This window comes from Haliaeetus albicilla, chromosome 1 (genome assembly GCF_947461875.1).
Source record: "Haliaeetus albicilla chromosome 1, bHalAlb1.1, whole genome shotgun sequence".
In the NCBI taxonomy this organism is placed as follows: Eukaryota; Metazoa; Chordata; class Aves; order Accipitriformes; family Accipitridae; genus Haliaeetus; species Haliaeetus albicilla.
In genome coordinates this window covers 73,162,159-73,169,770 of record NC_091483.1, presented here as the reverse complement: position 1 = coordinate 73,169,770, position 7,612 = coordinate 73,162,159, and positions in this window count along the sequence as shown.

Sequence of the window (7,612 nt, the reverse complement as noted above, 5' to 3'; positions counted from 1 at the left end):
TTCACCAAAAAAGGCACATATTCGATGCCAAACACGCAAAAATGTTTTAGAAGACAGTCAGTTTATCAACTTACGTTCCTACTACCAGCCAAAACCAAAAAGGAATTTTGGCTTCCATACACAAAACCTTTGCTGACGTTAGATGAACAAGTACTCTTGTGTGTCCTTCTTACTTCTTTTTCCTGAAAGTTTGAAATGGTCTGTAGATGTCCGTTCTGTGCCAAGGTAGCATAACTCAATAAGCTGTTCTGTTTTTCAGATGATACATGTCGGTGTATCACTCTATATTTAAAGCATCTACTGTCATATAGTATAGTGACCTATTTAGTTATGCTTTCTGCCTAACTAAATTCTCATTTACAGTATGATATTGTATGCTGGGTTTGGCACCAGCCAAATATATCAGTGTAAAAGGGCCATGAAGTGAGTAGCGTTGTAATTCACTTCGCTGCTAAGTTTTCTGTACACCACCTAAACTCTATAAACCAGAACATGGCATACCAGAGAATACAACATTTCTCTTTCTAAATGTTACCATATTTTGCCCATTTAAAAACTGCAAATTGGAATTTTAGTCATGTAGTGTTCTTTCAGGAGCTTAGAGTGTCTTATTAAATGTGAATAGACTAACATGTGCATAATCAATATTCTGGTTTATGTCTAGAGTTCCGTATGCTAATCTTAAATAGCATTATGAAATGGAAAATACATTTCAGAGTAATGAGATAAGTCTTTGCCAGAATATTCCATCTGATAGTGCGGTCCAGCCTTGGCACTAACAAACTGAGAGTCTCGACAAATCATCGGCTGTTTTTTAGATAATGTTCTTTAGAGTTATTAAGATACAGTTCCGTAGTCTTGTTTTCAGGGAAGTGCTGTCTTTCAGCATTTTGCTAAGTATGGATATGGCTATGCAGCTCAAAAGGGTCAGTATAACTCTTGATGGAACCTATTTTGATACGTATACAAGAAGCAAGGGAATTCTGTCAAGAGATTTCATTTTCAGACTTGGGTCTGAAGTGTATGTCTCAGCTGTTCATGACAGCCCTGATGTATGACCTAATTCTCACCTCATGTATTTTAAAGAAGGCATGTCTTAAACACAGCAATGAAAGAGCCAATTTCTTTCATCATCATAGTCCTTGAGACAAAGAAACACATGGATTTTTGTGGTTGCTGAGGAATATCTGACCAACAATTCCAGATAGGAAACCAGGCGTGCCAGATTACCATTATAGCTGTCTGAGAAGGCTGGACATTTCTGTCTGACCTTCTTCTATTTCTTTTCCTTGTGGTTCAGGGGAGAGCTCTGAAAACTGGAATTGCAGAAACAAGAAAATACATAGTTGTGAGAAGCTATCTGGAATGTCATAACCCTCTGAGACAGGGCTAGTTTTACATGAACAAAAAAGATGTAGTTCAGACCAAGAGAGATGCCTTGTCTTACATTGCTCATTTTGATGAGGAACCATCTATTTGACATTTCCCAAGCGTGACCAAGCCAGACCATTAATTTTATTAGCCTCTTCACAGATCTGCAGGAAAATGCTGTTCTGCTATTTGCAGGTAAGCTACGTGACATCCCAGGCACTGTCATCTGTATGGCACATGGGCTTCAGAGTGTCCTTATATTCTCCTGGCCCTTTGACTTGTGTCATGTTCTTCCAAGCTTCCTAAGATCTAGACTGACCCTTGACCAATGTGATTACTTGATTGGTCACAGGCGTGGCTGCCATTTTTCAGGTATCTTGAGTATCTGAAAAAAAAAAGACAACTGGTTTTAATATAACAATGACAGACTGCAACCCTCTTGTACATGTAAAATTATACTGGAGGCTTCCATTTCTTCTTCATATCCAGGCTGCCTCTGAGGTATGGCCAAATCCTCACAGGCTCTTGGGAGGTGCCAGCTCAGGCTTTTTGAGTCTTTCTATCCCTTCTCACTTTTTCTGTTTTGTGAAAAGCCATGTTAGAAAAGGTGGTACTCGGTAAGAATGCATGCGTTTGAAATGTGATCTCAGTAGTTTACTTCTCTGGTAATGAAGCAAACTTGTTGGGTTACTGCAGCTGGTTATTATTCCCTCCTCACAACCACCGTCACTGTGAGTTACAGCTAAGAGAAGTGAGTAGTTTTGTGTTTTTTCTCAGTGCTCTTTCTTACTTTCATGATTCAGCATGTTTTCTTCCCACCACTTGGTGTTTGATGTCTTGACTACTATGCATGCAGGTATTTGTAAATAAGGTTCCACTTTTTTTTTTTAAATGGTTGAACAAATCTGTGCAGCACTCAAGCAGTTGGGACCGGCCAGTAGTCCTTCTGTGCCAGACTGCGCAACAGCAGCAGCTCCAGGGTGATCAGTAGGAAACCAAAACCAGACAAAAGCAGTGTGTCCCACATATCCAAATGTATAACGATTCAAGGCTTTAAGGAAGATGTTTACTGTCTCAGCTGTGATGTGTTTACCATTTGTTAGAAGAAGCCTGGATATCCTTGATTTCTGTTTCTGCATCTTGTTACATTGGTGTCCTTAATGATTTGCTGTTGACCTGTTTTCTCCACTTGCTATGATGCACTCCTTTATTACATCCTCTAACTCATCTCTCCATTAAAAATTGCAATGTTTTCAATTTCTTTAGAGATTAAAACCTTTCTTTGCCCTTGATAATTCTTCTGCGAGCTCCTCTCAGCCCATTGTACCTTGTATTCAGGAGGTGGTCTGACAGAATGAAGTCGTTAAGGTATTTGCTTTATTAACGACGTTATGTGAAATGTTGTAACATCTTTTTTTTACAGGGGAAGAAGAAACGTAAGAATGACTTTGACATTTTTTACTACAAATATACATTACGCTGAAGCCTTGCTTAAGCTAGTCTCACTATTGCCAGTTGTTGGGTTTTTCCCCACCGTGAGCGGACATGCTTCTGAACTCTGACATAAGAGTCATTATTATTTTTTACACTACTATCTATGATTTTTTTCTATTAACTGATAATTAAATAGGTACCATGATTGACAGCAAATTAAACAATTGAGGTTGTTAATGGTCTGTCTGAATTTTCTTAGAGTTCTCTGGCCTGGAATAATTGAGTTGGGGAACCAGGTTAATACTCTTCATGTCACTTGACAATTTTGCTAGTCAGACTTTAAATAAAATCTCTCAAGTTAAGGATGTGGAGTATAGACACTTGGGGCTCCCCAGTTTTTGCCAGTTTTATACTAGGCATTTTTCATCTCCCAGCCAGTTTTTGATAGATGGAAGTGCCTGCAGGACTTTATGAGTCACCGTATAAGCATCAAATTGTTCAAATTGCATTTTTTTCCTTAATCCTTTTTTCAGTGTAATAACTGGTTATTTTTATAGTGCAATAAAAATAACATAATCACCAAAGGCTACTGAAATACTTTATTCCATTTTAAATGGCACAGAAGAGAATATAAATACAGAATAGAAGCTGCAATGTATCTTTTGGGGTTGGGGGGTTTTTTTGAGTAGGGGCTAAAATTAAAGGGTTCTACAGAAGAATGTTCTGTTGTCATCAGTGGGAGGACTCTGCTGCTGTAGGTTATTATGAGGTGCTGAATTTCAAGGCAGACACCTTCCTCCAGGATGTATAAATGTTTTTGAAAATATTCTATAAAAATATAAATATCATTATGTGCTTTCACATTTCCTTTACCTTTGTACCTCTGAAATAGGCTTACATATAAATTAGCATACTTTGAGCCTTCTACACTCATGAGATGACTAAAATTAGTATTTCTAGATTAATATCAGATGGCAACACTGCTATTATTCTGAAATTAGAACTATTTATGAAAAATTTCTTGAACCCTATCTTGCTTACTAAAAAATGGTGAAACATCTACTGTAAGAAATTCAGTAAGAAATAAAGAGGCCTAATACTTGCAAAACAAATCTTACAAAGATACTTACTCTGCATCATCAGACTGTACAGAAGGTAAGCATTGAAGTAGCAGGTGCCCAACCATAAATAAGGTCTTTTTCTTTCAAAAGCCTTCTAATGCATTGGCTTAAATGGAAAAATTGGAAAGGGGTTTTGGAGCAGAAGAAGTACGGCTGTGTTACTTGTGAAAGTATCATTAAAAGCAAACCTGGCCAAGCTTTCTTGAAGGAATAAGAAAACTACTCATGTAAAAAAGAGACGTTGTATCACAGTGAGTCAACTCAAGAGTAAATAAGGTGTAAATAAGGAGTAACTTAAATTAGCTTTTCCAGTGCTTACAAAAGTGTTCTTCTTTAGGAAAAAGTGTGAAATAATGATATCATAAAACAACACAGTGGGTTTATCTGAATAGTTGAGATTTTCAACAGAATTACACGGGCATTATTTTGACAGATGATAAGTTTAAGAACTGGCTGTTCCCTGATCTTGATGATAAAGGAGAAGGAAGGTATAGAGTTTCATACCTTGTTGAACAATGCAGGGGGGACAGAGGCAGGGAAGCGCTGAGATTCCATTTTTGACCCAATCTTGCTTGAATTCAAAGAAAGCAGGGGCAAGGAGGCGAGATTTAGAGGAAATCCCCCAGTGTGTTCAAGCTTAATATAAAAATGAAAATAACGAGACTTGGATTTTTATTTTTTTTTAAAAAGTTTGTACTACCCAAAGGTAGAGCTACTTCTCAGTGCTGCTGAGGGTTTAATATGAAACTAATAAAAGGATGTTAACATAGCATTTTGAAAATGTCAGGTGCTAAATGCTAAGCCCACTGAAATCACTGGCAATCTTACCTGCACAAGACCGTAAAGGTCAGGTTATATAGAATTTCTTCTAAAATGGAAATCAGAAGGAGGGATTGTTTGTTTGTATTTAGCTCAAACAGAAGAATATGAATGGGAAGTAATAATTTTTAGCTACATTAAGATTTTATAAAGTATATATTATTCTTTTGTATGTATTCCCTCCTTCGCCCTGATTCAAAATCAATTTGTAGTAGAATGAAGAAGCTAATTTAAGTTATTTTACATCTCTGTGAAGAGAAGATAGTTGTAAATAGTTTTGTTATACAGGAGAAGGCCTATCTCTGTAGAAAGTAAGGAGAGACACAAACATTATATAAAAGCTGCATAATCCCTCTTCTTGAAGTTTCTATGATGCACACTTTTTCAAATTTGCTTTCTGCAGAGAGGTGAATGGCATTTCTATAAAAGTAAGTTTTACCTGTAGAAGCAGCCCTTCTGGGACATATGTATACTCAGCACTGTGAGATTCTGGAAACAAATTTTAAAAGTATATGCAAAATATAATATTTGTTTTCCACAGTGAATGTGGAAAGTACACAGGACCCAGGAAAATATGACTTGTTAAAGAGATCCTTCAAAAAGATACTATTTAAAAAAAAATCAGGAAGATGCTGAGAGAGTATTAATAACAATAGATTCTGTCATAACAGGATCACAGTATATGATAAAAAAGGAAAAAAAACCCAACCTTTATCAAGAGCTTTCTGCTGTGGGTAAAAGACATTTATTCCTAGTTTGTAAATGCCTCAAGCATCTGAGACAGCTGTAGAAACACTGATGTTTTCTTTACAGAAGAATCACAGTTTCAAGGTAACAGGAGATTTTTGTTCTAAAAAGCCGTAACTTGCCTTCTGGTTTTGAAATCCTGCCATCATTATGTTTACTGAAGAGCGTGGCAATTACTGTAATGTCACTCCATCTCTTGACAGCCCAGATTGCGCAGTATTTTTGCCGGCTTTCCACTGTTCCCCGAGCCCGTCAGTTCTCCCGTGCCAGCTGGATGCGAGGGCAGGAGGTCGGAGGCGGCCGCGGCACGGCTCGCTCCGGGCACCCCTCATCTCCCGGCCCGACACGCCAGTGTCTTCTGCACGGGGCAGCGGCTGGGCTCTACGTGACGTCAATGTTTTACCGACTGTGGGGTTTTTATGTCCGCTCAAACAACAAAAATCCCTCAAACCCCCCCCCCCCCCCAAAAAAAACCACACCCCAAAGAGGCAGATTGTTTTGACAGCCTTTCTGGTACCAAATGACAAGAACGTACAGGCTCTTTCCTACAGCTATGATTTCACTATAAGACCCTGAAAAAACCCTCGTATTCTTGTAGAGACGTCTTGAAAGGTCTTACTGAAAGTGCTGTGCAGGGGATACCAATCGTCACTTACATCATCCAATAGCTTTTCTTATACTTGTTTTCTCACCAGGATGTTGCTGAGGTTTTGGGGCCTCTTAAACTACTGAGTTGTCCACTTATGGACTCAGTCCAAGGCAGATTTGAAGTGGAATGGAGTGTATCTTTAAAAACTGACCCACACTTTTAAATGCTTCAAGTACTGTTTTCCTGCCTTTTTACATTATTTAAGTGAGCCAAATCCAAATTGCTTGGAGTTCCGTACAAGACATAAATCACAACAAATGGCTGGAGTTTTTTTTCTCATGCCTCTGTTTCTCAGATTTCATTCAATGTTGATTTTCCAAGGGGAAAAAAATAATATCGTAAAACATGCATAATAACTCTTCTAAGCACATCCTAAAGATAATAAATATGGCCTGTCATTGTCATGACTTTTCTCCTTAAACACGCTAGGGATTATCTGATGGTAAAAGTCCCAATCTTGTAAATAACTATATTTGGATACCTTACTGCTGGAACTACTGGATTATTTTCCTTTTCTTTGCTCTGATTATTTTCTTTTATGTGATAACCAGTGCTGAGAAGATTACAGGAAGATAAGGGCATCCCTATGACTAAGCTTCATCACGTCATGCCTAAAGCTTGTGAAGACTATTTCTACAGTAATGAAGTTACCCTCCATAGAGCAGAAGTGTATTGTGAATTACTGAGAACAAAGAGTATTTGGAACATTGCATGGATGTTTGGTCTTAAAGCTAGAAGGTGCTTTTTCAAGCATGGAGGATGCGTGTTTCACATAAGGAGATTTATACGAATTTGCCTTCTACTACTTTGTGTTAGAAGATGATTAGTTTAAGAAGTTTATTGGGTGCAAAGTATGACGTACAGTTACTGTGAACCACAGATTTCCTATTAATGACGTGACTTCAGTTTCCATGCAAGAAACTCCGTAGTAATCAATTGATTTATTTTGATGATACTGTGTTTGAGGTGAGTTATATGCTGTTCCTTTTAATTCTATAAAATAGAATTTGTATTTAAATAGTGTCATTAGACACTCATGGGAAAGAAATTCACTGAATCACTAAGGTCTATTCTGCAGCTGAATTAGCTTATGGAATGCGTATGGCCAAACTCAGAATTGGGGGGGGGGAGGGAATGCCAATTAAAAATGCATCATTGTGGAAACTAAGAATTCAAATAAGAAAAAAGGTCTTTTGAGCCCTTCAGCTTTAGAGAGAGTTTGTCTTCAGAGGAACTGTTTGTGCTGTCTGATATTTGTCTCTGTGATAGATGGCCCATTCTTTAATCCCTATGGAGTTACCACCAGCAGACAAGAAGTCCTTACCAATCTCTCCAACAGCCTAAGGATAAACCCCTTGTTATCTCCCTTTCTCATCTGGCATAGGGCATAAAGTGCTTATTTTCTTGTCAGTCTTGTGATGACTATTTCTCATCTTTGTTTCTTTGGTGATCAGCTTCCTAACAACTTCAG